Below are 12,994 nucleotides of genomic sequence, written 5' to 3'. Positions count from 1 at the left end.
TTCTAGGAAGAGTCAGCTGCTAAATCCAATCTTTGTTTTGCTTGGTAGCATCCCTCATTCCTTGAGAATGAATCTGTTTGAGGATCGAGTCGAGTCGGGCACGATGAAAGTTTGGAGGTTTTAGGAAGTAGTGTGCTTAGGCTTCAAAACGATGACTCCAATGATAGATAAATTAGATGTGAAACTTGATTAAGTAGGGTAGCAATTAGAGAAAAAGGAGGATGAGGAGAAAAGATCTCCTTTGAAATTCTTGGAAGCTCAAGCAACTGTTTTATATAGACTGAAACTTAGAAAATATCAACCATACATACATGTCGTATATTCTCACACTGCATCTTTACATCAACTGTACAAGTCCAAGTTACCCAAAGGGACAGACAAGACTCAAAGCTTTTGCCTGTTACATTTGCATGATGTACATCTTTCATTCTATACCAAAAGTTTTAACTATCAATTGTTGTCCTTTGTTTGTAACATTATCTGTTGATCCTTTCTAGCCATATATGCATACTCCAATTGTCCAAAAAAAGGTTTCATCTTTTGTCCTTGTTATCTTAGCACTGCTTCCTTCAAGGTCCTAGGCGTAGCCCATTGTACCCCAAACAAGTTGAGCAGCATGCACTAGACTGCTAGACTTGTTTGAAATGTAAGATGGTGAATGGTGAATGGTGACTGGGGGACTTTTTCTAGAGTGCCTTTCTGTTTCAAGGACACTTTTTCTCATTGTCCCTTGGTTGTTCAACAATTTATAGCAAGTGTTAACTGCCTTGTTTTTTATTTCCACCATAGCTTATCTGTTTCCATCGATAAACTTTTCTCCAACTTTGGTCCAAATTGAAAAAGAAAATATGTTTTTATCCATATACTATTGATGCTTCCTCTGTTTTGAGTATCCTCTTTCCCTGATTATAATATGTACTCCCAGCAGTTGATTATATAGGACAACAGTTTTTCAACCGAGCCTAAAGCCTGCATCTGAAGGGCTTGCGTTGTGCTTAGACTACTCAGTCTTGGCACTCCCGAAACTAATTCCAGTGGTGGAGTTTCTGTAGTTGTTTTAGGGTGCCTAGCTCGTCGGAGTCCTTTTATGTTGTTCATTCCAGGTTGTCATTATTCGTGTTATTTGCCTAGAATATTATTTTTGTGTGCTAATTTTCCCAACAAATGATGCTTAAAATCAGATGGAAACTGATAGCAAAGTTTAGGAGAAAAGATAGAGTTATGGTGAAGTGAAATGGAGTTTGTTCCTTCTAAACTATCAATTTTTTACGAGTTTCATATCGTCCCAGACAGAATGAATTTTACAGTAGCCTTTTCCTAACAAAGAGGATCATAAAACTGGAAGGTAAAATCTGAAAAATGTAGTGAAGTTCCAGAAAGGATAGTGTAAAGTTTAGGGATTGGAACATGATTGCTGATTTTGTTTAGTATCTCGCTTGGTATTTGTTATCTTATTATCTATTTCGTGGCCTAATTAAATTTGAATATGCATAATGACGTCTGTATGGTTTTTTGTAAGCGGAATCGATATTTAAAAATAAATAATTTAATTTTAAAAAACTATTTAAAGCCTATTAATAAAACTTCAATCAAATAAACTATTACAACTCTCCTTAAGTTTAGGTTTATAACTTATTATTGTGTCCAATTCTTTTATCCTAATTAATTTGACTCACAATTGGAGGTCCGAGGTTCGAATCTCAACAACATTACGCTTGCTGGGCCACTAAGGGAACCAAGGAGGCTCATTTGCCACTAAATCCAATCACCAAACAACTGAGAGGTAGAATATTTTTGCCACTAAATCCAATCAATCTTAGTTTCTTTTAATCACTTTAAAAGTGAGGGCAGGGGCAGAGATAATTTTTTTTGATTAAGTTCGGGTCAATGATTCGAGACTTTATCATAGACCTCAATTCACTACTAAAAATAGTCAAAAAAACGTCAGAAAAAACAGCGACGGATTGCGTCGCTAAAAAAAACAACGGAATTTGAGACGATGTCCGTCGCCTTTTTTTTAATTTTATTATTTTTTAATTTTTTTAATAAAAAGCAACGGACAGTGACTATTTGTCCGTCGCATTTTTTGATGGAATTTTGTGCCATATATAAATATATTTAAAAATTAATTATAAAATAAAAATAATGACGAAGTACGTCGCTTTTAATTAAAAATAATTTAATATTATTTAAAAATTATGTCTCCGTCCGTCGTTTTTTATTACATTTTATTTATTAATTTTTTTAAATAAGCGACGGACAACGTCTCCCAGACTGTCGCTTTTTTTGGTCAAAATGGCGGTCAACTACTAAAAAAAAGGACAGACAGGGCGACACTGTCTTTCGCTCTTTCTAAAATATTTGAATCTAGTCCCAAATTTTTCTTTTTTTCGCTGATATCTCTCTCTCTAAAACCCTCCCCCTTCTCTCTAAAAATTCCAACCCCCCGCCCCCTTCGCCGCCATTCACCGCAGCCACTCCCTCCCCCGTCGCCGTTGTTGCAGTGTCCACTTCCCTCTGTCAGCCTTCTCTCTCCATATTGTTAATAAGGTTAGTTAGTTAGGGTTTTAATTTAGAAAAAAAATAATTTGTTGATTTGTTAGTTAATTTATTTCATTTAATTTGTTTAATGTATGTTATTAACATAGTTAATTTGTATATGTGATTTTGAATTGGTGAATGTTAGAAATTAGATTTTAGGTCTTTTCTTTGAGTTGGGTTTTTTTTTGAAGTAAATTGTGAATTGAATATTTTTTGAGTTGGAATTAAAGTGTTCTTGATGTTCAAATGTTATGTTAAGTTGGCTAGTTCTTGAAGTTAGAATGTGAATGCAAAATTTTAGGGCTTTAGGTTGAATTGTAGCTTTTTAAAATTAGATTGTGAATTGGGTATTGTGTTAGTTGGACTTGAAGTATTTTTGAAGATAAAATTACGGTTAGAACATGAAGTAATTAGAAATTAGAATTTAGGATTTTTTATGTTTGGAAGATATTCAAGTTATGAACTTGGACTTTAGAATTTTTGAACTTAGAATTTTTTTTTGATTTGTATAAATTGTGAACTTTAGACTTTGGAACTTTAATTATAATTTCAACTTAATTATTAGTTGAGTTAATTATAAGTTGAACTTAATTATTGTATGAATTAATTAATTATAAATTGAATTAATCATAACTTGAACTTAATTATTATATGAATTAATTAATAATAAATTGAATTAATCCTAACTTGAACTTAATTATTATATGAATTAATTAATTACAAATTGAATTAATCATAACTTGAACTTAATTATTATATGAATTAATTAATTATAAATTAAATTAATTAGAATTTGTAGTCTCGATGAATTGTAGTCATTATGAACTAATTAATTAAGCTTGAATATATGTAATTTTGTAGATGGATCATCGTTTGTGGATGTATAACATGCATTATGAAGTTGGTGGTGGTTTGAAACTTGAATTTATTGACGGTGTAAGAAGTTTTATCGATCATGCCATGACACTTGATGTTTTTAAGGGAAATGGATTGGTTAGGTGTCTTTGTCATGAATGTAGGTGCTTGAAATTTTTTAATCCAGATATAGTTATGGCTCATTTGTATGGTAATGGATTTAAGCGTAGATATTTTGTATGGGTTGATCATGGAGAAATAAATGGATTGAATAATATATTTTATAATCTCCTGCCCATGAATGAATATAATATGTTTGCACCACATGGTCAAATTAGGGTGGAACATGATAGGGTTCTACATGATAGAGTTCAACATTATACATTTCAACATGATAGAGTTCATGAAATGATTATCTGTTGATCCTTTCTAGCCATATATGCATACTCCAATTGTCCAAAAAAAGGTTTCATCTTTTGTCTTTGTTAGCTTAGCACTGCCTCCTTCAAGGTCCTAGGCGTAACCCATTGTACCCCCAACAAGTTGAGCAGCATGCACTAGACTGCTAGACTTGTTTGAAATGCAAGATGGTGAATGGTGACTGGGGGACTTTTTCTAGAGTGTTTTTCTGTTTCAAGGACACTTTTTCTCATTTAGTACAAACACATCATGGACAAATAAAAAGGAATTTTTTAAATATTATTAGGCTTAGCAATATTCATATTTTTTTTTTGGAAAATTAAAGAAATCAGCTACATCCAAATTCATAGGTTCAATATTATCTTCAGAGATAAAATTTGTCTCTGGATTATTTTCTGCCCTTTTCAAGGATGCCTGATATAGCTGAATCAAGCATTTTGATGACCGGCAAGTCCGCCACCAGTGCCTCACACCTCTACATCTATGACATATGCTTTCTGAATTTTTCTTTGGTAAAGCTTTTGGCTTTTCACTCTTCTTTTTGTATTGCTGATCATTTCTTGGTGTCAATCGAGCATTATGATTATAATTTCTTCTTCGACCATGACCACGACCACGACTAGGGTCATGACCTCTTTCTCGTTGGTTATAATTTGTCTGATTCACTTCAGGAAGTGATAAAGAACCAACTGGCGACTGTCATGATTTTTCATTAATAATTCATTGTAGCGTTTAACAATCAGAAGGTGAGAAAGTAATTCAGAATATTTTTTAAACCTTTTTTCGCGATATTGCTGATGCAGGAGCATATTCGCGGGTGAAAATGTGGAGTATGTCTTTTCAAGTTTATCTTGCTCAGTGATCTCTTCTCCGCATAAATTTAACTGAGCTCTTCAGGTGGTCATATTTTTCTTTTAAATTTTTTCACAATTTAAGGGGGTCTTTTAATGTGAGATATTGTAATTTTAGTCCCTCGTTAAGATGGTGGCGGAGAAAGATCATGGCTTTGGCACGGTCTTGATTAGATGCCATATTTTCATCTTTGATGTTGTCTGCCAGACCCATCGATTCTAGATGAATTTCGGCATCAAGTGCCCATGATGAGTAGCCTTTTTTAGAAATATCAAGAGCAACAAATTCAAGTTTTGAAATATTAGATATTTTAAGAAAATAAAATTCTTACCCCTTTATTACCTTTTTAAAAATATAGCTCAAAGCGACATAGACTCGTGCTGATAACGTGTTGTAAAATAAATTATCTTGACAAAATAAAAAGGAGAGAGTATAAGGAAGAAAGAAGAACAGAGTATAAAACGTATCTATGCATTTTCCATTAATGCCAAATTATGGCAATTTATAAAAAGAAAATGGAGACAAGTTGGACTACTTGTCTAATGGGCCCCACCTAATCAATTAGCTAGTGGTCCCACTACAATGACATTCACTTCCCCATTTATTTCTTTAACATTTATAATATAATTTTTTTTAATCTGAAATTAAAACTGATTGCACACTCTTTAGACGTAGGCAGAGTCCCAATACACTAATGCCTGTGATGTGCAAAATATCTAACATTCAAATTCCTCAAAACATGAAAGTTCTCCTTTTACTTTTCAAATTCAACGTAGAAATCCTAATTCCAATAATATCTCCACGTTTTTCCAACAAATAAAACATTTTATCTACCTTTTTTAAAAAATAACTTCTTTCTAAAAAAAAAGAGAAGTTAATTGTCTTCAAATTCCAAGTCTGCCTTTACTATGTGTTACAATCAAACATTATTATATAAAAGACAGAATTATAAAACGAATATTGAATAACTAAACATCTAACGTACATTCCAAAAAAAAGGAAATGTGATATTATGAACTAGTAACACAACCTCAAATGGTTGGTCAGACACTCGTTTTGATTGAAACAAAATTCCTTTTACCACTCATTTTGATGCTAAGAAATTTCTTGTACAATTGGGATCTGCAGGTACAGCCAGAACACTGGTGCAGCATATCAACACTTCATGAATTCTCCTGAGTATCTTGCTACCATATAAATCTCTGTACACCAGTTTCATGGACAAAAGAAAACGGACGGAACAAGAACATATACATAGTGAAAAGATTAATGGCAACATACAGGATTCCCATAAGAAGCCAACTTCTGTCATCATCAACATGAGAATGGAGGATCAGGAAAAAGAATGGGATTGAATAGTATCTGAACTCTATAAGTGGAGCTGGAATCAGTGTCGCAGAGGTAGCCAGGAAATATATCAGTACCCATGTCTTCCTCTGACTTTTAGCTGCAAATAGAGGGAAAAAGGAATATGTTTAAAAGAAACGAGAAGTATGAATGAAATCTTCTTTTCTTTGGTTCCGAGTAGGAGCTAGGGATGTATATTTAAAAAAACATGCACAAGTTATTGAAGATGGATAACCATGAATATACATAGAGCGGAACCAGGAGGTACTTCATTGACCAATGAAATTTGATTACTTTTCTCCAGAGATAAAAGTTATAGTGTCGATTGTCAGCAACGAGATAAGGGTGAGCAATGCTGCATTATCAATATATCATGTCATATATACATATACTACCATTTCGTGGTCACTTGAATGCCAAACTATTGCCTTTCATTCTTGCAAGGAACCAACTATTAGATATCAAATCCAAATCAGAAAAAAGAAAATAATGTGCGTACAGCTAGAATCTATAAGAAATGAACACCATTACAAGGGTGTGTTCGGTATGAAGGAAAATGTGATGCAACAAAGAAGAAACAATGGAAAACACAAACACCTTCAGAAACTGCTATTTATAGATTGAATTGCATGACAAGAAAGTGATGAATGGGTCGAAAGAGAGGGAAAGGGGCAGAGCGTGGGGGTGGAGGGTATAAGGAAAGTGCAACTGAACTTGGAAATTACAAAGTCACTCATCTAACCTGAAAAAGTGCACTGAAAGGAACCCAACGGTTAATGCCGTGCACAACTGAAAGAAACTGACCAGCTTATTTTTCTTCCAGAAGGATCGGGCCAGAGCTGCAGCCTGACCAATTCAGACGTGCACGGGAGTCAAACAGCAAAGAAACCAAGCTAAAATACATCAATTGTGCAAAATGTGGAGAAACCGTGTGAGCCTCTTTTGCACCTGGAAAGCCCAAGGGTGGGCAAAGAAGCGTGTGCATGCACGGTTAACAAATGGAATAGACACCATAAAGAAACAAAACTACAAAAGTGAGAGTTGGTACCAAGCACTATACTCCCGTTCCAGAAAACAAAGGTGATGAAAGCAGCCATAACTACAAGGTAAGGCCAAAATGATGCAATAATCTCCCACTTAAATTGCCAGAGTTTTGAGATAATCTCACAACCTCATGAGAGAAATCTGAAAAGGAATGTAGTCTCTTATACATTAAGATAACATAACAACAGTAATTATAAACCTTCATATACACAAGGAACTTAAATCGCATTGCCAACTACTAATATGCAAGAAAGGATAACTATGCATGAGCCCCGAATAGGTTACTAGTCTATACTATGTCATCTGACAAGAAAAGCTTAAATGTTTGTACCAAGCATAATCAATGAAGAATTTCTTGTCAATGTGACATTAAATGGATGCTTCAAACATATGAAGCAAGTTTTCCGCATGATACACTTCTCGTATGAATGTTAGAGACTATTAATCCGAAAATAGTAAGTGTAAAACAGAGACACTTAGCATAACATGTCATACTCACATGACTTACTAATTAGAAATACATTATATTTGTAAGAATTTATTAATGGCGGGATCAAAAGCCTAAAATTTGATTTATTGAGGGTTAAGTGTGTTTGGACTAGCAGGTTCCTCTTGTTAAGTAGTAATATTACCTAACAATAAAAGAAAACTATATCAGTAGGGCAATTACTTAAAGATACAAGTAATTATTTCAAGTAATAAGAGTTCCTTTTCCTCACCCGCCCACATCCCTACTCCGGATTGAGGTGTTCTCACAGTTAAAAAGAAGGTTTTACAAAAGCGAAAACAAAAGTATCTCCGTGTAGGACACCAGAGCGGGTAGAATGTTTTTCTTCCCTTATATCCTCTATGGTTACCAGGTTTTTTCACAACAGATATATATTAAATTTCATGATGCAGGTTCGCAAGTAAAACTTTTGGATATTTCACCTCATTAACGAAACACTTGGCAACTTGTAAAATTGAACTTGATATATTCCAAAACGGCGTTTGATTGTAATTTTTTCATTCAATGTAATATTTTAGATCACTGAACAAAAATTACTTATCATAAAGAAGATCACTGGATAGAAACAAAAATCAACAGATGCTATCATGTGTCCTAACACAACATAAATGCAGATTAGAAAAACTTAAAGCAAGATAAGATGACAGAACCTGAGGAAGGCATTGTGGAAGCAATTGTTTGGTGGATAGGAGAGCTGAATGTAGCTGTCTGATTGTGGATTCTGCGCTTTCTCAAGTTAGAGCGTGTTCCAACACCTTGACTCGAGACTGGGAAAGCATCTTCACCTTGTGATTGGCTAGGAGCAGTCAAATCAGCACTATCCTTCTGCTGATTTAGAATATAGTCTAAAACCCCTGTGCATGCTATGAAAAGGATCCATATGATATTTGTTTGTCGTATCAGCACAGCCAAAGCCCCAACTTTCAGATGTATGAACACGCTGTTAACTTTTCAATCAGAAAAAAAAACTGGTCATATTCAATATCTGATCATTAAACCGAACTATCAAAAGCATGCATGAAATTAACCCAGGAAAGTAAATCAGGCTCGAGAGGAAGAAAAATTGTTATGAAGCATTGTTTCCTTTAACCCCCCCCCCCCCACACACACACACACACATTTTTTCTATTGAGTATTGTTATTGTTCTGATACAGCTCAAGTGGAGGCAACAATATAATACAGTGCTCAAAGCACACTGCGGTCTAACATGTGGATTCCAGTATCAGCAACTTGTCAGATGTCAAAATAATATATATATTGGAATATGTTTGGTGCATGAATAAATAAAGTGCAGAATTTGAATAAAAGTCAATTAATAACTTTGCTCCCCATTATTATCAACTACAAAGAATTAAATGGGATTGAGTTAATCCTCTTACCAGGGAACTGAAGAAATATTTCTTCTTGAGATCCATAAGATATGATGCAAGTACAACAGTTAGCGACACTACATCTGTATAATAGAGGAAAGTGAAGAACCAGTGAAGAGGATACAATGCTAGTACAACCGTCCGAAGAGTTACTTTTCTGTCATCAAGAGAAGGTCTGAGGTGGGTAAGTATGTTGTAAACCAGAATGCTGCAAAATACAGCCAATACACCATTGCTGGAGCGTAGGATGGAAGAGGAACAAGCATCTGAAAACAGAACATCTACATTCACAGAGAATAGCCCGGGAAACAAAGAAGCAACATAGGCAAGTGAAACAATGTACCTCCAAAAGTTTTAAATTATTTGCATCAAATTCCCTTATAAGTTAAATCTAGAGTGCTTTTTACAACTGAATCATCTTGAACATTTCTTTTCATATTCTAGCATGTATCAAGGCCATGGCACAATTTATGTGATATCAGCTAGCTCCATTCTTTTATCTGTATCCTTCTCTGTCATCTATATCCCTTTTAGTCTTTGAAAAACAAAAGAGACAAATCTGTGAGAACTCTGTTTATCATTTAGTGATGTTTTTATAGAATTTAGATGACATATACTCAACTGACAATGAAACCAATTGCACCAAAGATCTGTTTATACTTTTTTGGACCCACATATCAGTCCATCTCATTTATTATCTTATGGGACCTAGCATATTGGTTAATATTTACTGCAGGAATATGTGGGTCCATTGTTAAAATTTCTGTTTATGGAGTTCAGAACAAGGAAGAGGTATCTTACTGCCGAAGATTATTTATTTTTGATAAAGTAAGGTTAGCCTTAACAAAAATAAAAAGAATTAGAAAAGAAAAATAAGTTGTATTGCGTTAAGTGGAAAAGAGGGTCCAACTGCATAAAGATTACTATTAGTGTAAATAGGCATCACTCAGGGACTGCCAAAAGGGAAAAGTAACACTATCTGTTCGGACAAGGGGAACATTGTACAAAGTAACTTACTACAATCCCCATACAATATGACTTAGTTGCAAGACCGCTCCTTATATATCAAAACCAACACTCGGTGCCCCTATAATGGAAAACCAAAAATAACCCAAAATTGTGAATGTGGAAAACAAAATACTAACTCATGAAGATGGCATATTATACAAACACTATTTTGCATTTGTCCTTATCCTAAATGAATCTTGAATGGTGTGGGAGTAGATGACAAACTGGCAGGAATGGATGGAAAAATGGCCTGGATAATGCACCGTCTATGTTGCTGGGCCTTCAAATCATGCCACACCCATGTCGATCAGACACAATTTGGATATGGATGTGGGATTGCACCAATTATTACAATAATAACTAGAGTTAGATGGGTGTTAGAGTAAATTTTATTGTTACCAGCCTATCACTCCCTCCATTTCATTATATATAGCAGTATTTGACACTTTGACTGGGCACACTGTTGAAGAAAGAAAGAAAGACCGACTTTTGGCACACACCAAAAGTAACCTTAGAACTTGTGGTCCTTAAATGCCATTCCATTACTATCTCAATAAGAGCATCTTAAGGGTAGAATATGTAGTTTAAACCTAAGTTGCGCGGACTCTTCACTTTCAATGCCGCACCTGTGTCAGATTCTCCAAAATTATACTACTTTAAGAAAATCCGACACGCACCTGCTAACACTTTTGAATAGTCCAGGCAACATAGGTTTAAACTAAAAAAAAACTCAAATATAATATAGAAGTTACATTCTTTTGAAACAGTCTAGAAGAAAAGAATGTCATGTAAAAAGATATAGAAAGTATTAGTTTATTTTCTTTTGGTTTACTCCATCTATCAATTACACCTTAAAACAGAATAGTTGCAATATGAATCCTCTATAACCAATTCACTCTAGTTAAGCCCATTTTCATCCAATACGAAATAGTATGTATTTTAAGGCAAACAGGGATTTCTCTAAAGCTAGTGACTCTATAAATCATAACTATCCTTACACCGACATACAAGTCTCTAAGAAGACTAGAAAGGCTCCTGGCAAACACCACATGACATGTAAGTCTCTAACTTTAGTCACTAAGGAGGACAAGAGAAAAGGAAAAAATTAGTGGAATTTCAATATAGAGTCTACATGCACTAGACTGATATTGTCCTCTTACAAAATAAAACATGATATATCCAGATTTCGTAACTAGAAGCACATGCAAACAATGAAGAGAGAAAATCTCTCCTAGAGCCAAGCTTTACCATTCTACAACAACTACTACTTAATGTCTATTTTACTCTATTGGACTTGTCTGCCCTAATATTCAATAATTTGGGGTTCTCTAACACTAGTACACTGCAAGTCCTCCTTCATATTTATTCTTTGCACAGATTCTACCTGTAAAGCCACTTTTCACGGTAACTGGTGGCGAAAAGAATGTAACACTTGTACCAACAAGTCGTTTATGAAGAAACCACTTGATAAACAAAGATCATCAACAAAGTGAAGTTGTACTTGAAAAAGAAAACCAATAGAAATTTTTGCAACCAAATAAAAGGGAAAAGACTCATAATCTGTAGATACACAAAATGGTCAAGATCCTGTAAGCTTGGCAAGACGAGCATAGCATGTACAATTTCTATTTCCAAACTAGACCACATGTCATGCTATTTAGTCGATGTAGCCCTGAATCATAATTAACACCCGAAAAGATCAAGGAACGAATTAAGGAAAAGCTCTCAACTTGTAACCATTCAACATATTCCCAACTGTTCAGGGAAAATTGACTACGTGAAGCTAATGTTATCACATTTCATTCACCACATATCGACTCCAAGAGGGTAATGCCATATGTAAATAGCCTTTCATTCACATTTCATTCCAAGAGGGAAATGTTATCACATTTCATTCACCACATATCAACTCCAAGAGGGTAATGCCACATGTAATGGAGTCCCTATTTTCATGCTCTCTGAAGTTACAGTACAAAGCAGGAGCAATTGACAAGACTACCAAAACCAACGACGAAGCAAGTAATCATATGAAATAGGAGAGGAACGAGATAGTACGTACAGCCCAGGAGGAGTGGTGATCATGGGATCCCAGCTTCTGAAATTGCCTTTGCAGTACTGTTGCACTTGAGGTATGTGGAATATCTCATCCTGCAAAAACACCCATATCCACATTACACCTCCAACAACAACAATGATATAGCCCATGTAGTTTCCACAAGTGGAGTCTAAAAAGATTCAAAAAAGCACCCATATCCACATTACACCTCCAACAACAACAATGATATAGCCCGTGTAGTCCCACAAGTCGAGTATAAAAAGATTCAAAAGCACACATATCCACATTACACCTCCAACAACAACAACATAGTCCCACAAGTGGAGTCTCGAAAGAGCAGAATGTAACCCGTCCTTTGTTGCAGGGGTAGAGAAGCTATTTCCCATAAACTCTCAGCTCAAGAAAAGTGTAATCAACATTACACCTCCATATAAGATTATCAAATCAATCAATTACATTCATATTAAACAAGAAAAATTGATTAAAACAAAAACAAAAGGAATACCATATAAGGTTCAGGAACAATACGATTGACGAGGATGGATACAGCTACAATCCATGAACTTACAATCACTGCTAATGCAATTTTACCCATTATTTCCACGATTCTTGAATTCCCTCTTCTTCCTTCCTCCAAAGTTTCGATCTTTCTGCAAATGGGTGTTCCCTGATACAGAAATTGGGATCCCCAGATGCTACAGCTACTCAGAGCAACGACGTCGTTTAGTTCATCTCAATCTTTCTTGGATCGTATGTTTGGTTTGGGAGTAAATTCAAAATAGTCTTTTAACTATATTTTGGATTTTTTAAGTTTGTCATTATATATATATATATATATATATATATATATTATTATTATTTAATAGATCTGGTGAAATTCTTTTAGGTGTATATATATATATAGTGCAATTTTGTGTCAAGGTTCAAGGATTTGATGCGATATTTTTTTGATATGTCTAGGTAAATATTTTTCACAGTTCACCTCAAATCTA

The 12,994-nt window shown here is 34.6% G+C and overlaps 1 pseudogene; it reads right to left on the bottom strand.

The window, feature by feature from the left end:
* Positions 1 to 5,652: 5,652 nt before the first annotated feature.
* Positions 5,653 to 12,786, bottom strand: LOC129882243 (dol-P-Glc:Glc(2)Man(9)GlcNAc(2)-PP-Dol alpha-1,2-glucosyltransferase-like; annotated as a pseudogene).
* Between the last annotated feature and the right edge of the window lie 208 nt (positions 12,787 to 12,994).

The sequence above is a fragment of the Solanum dulcamara genome, chromosome 3 (genome assembly GCF_947179165.1).
Source record: "Solanum dulcamara chromosome 3, daSolDulc1.2, whole genome shotgun sequence".
Lineage (NCBI taxonomy): Eukaryota > Viridiplantae > Streptophyta > Magnoliopsida > Solanales > Solanaceae > Solanum > Solanum dulcamara.
This window is presented reverse-complemented; position numbering and strand designations above follow the sequence as displayed.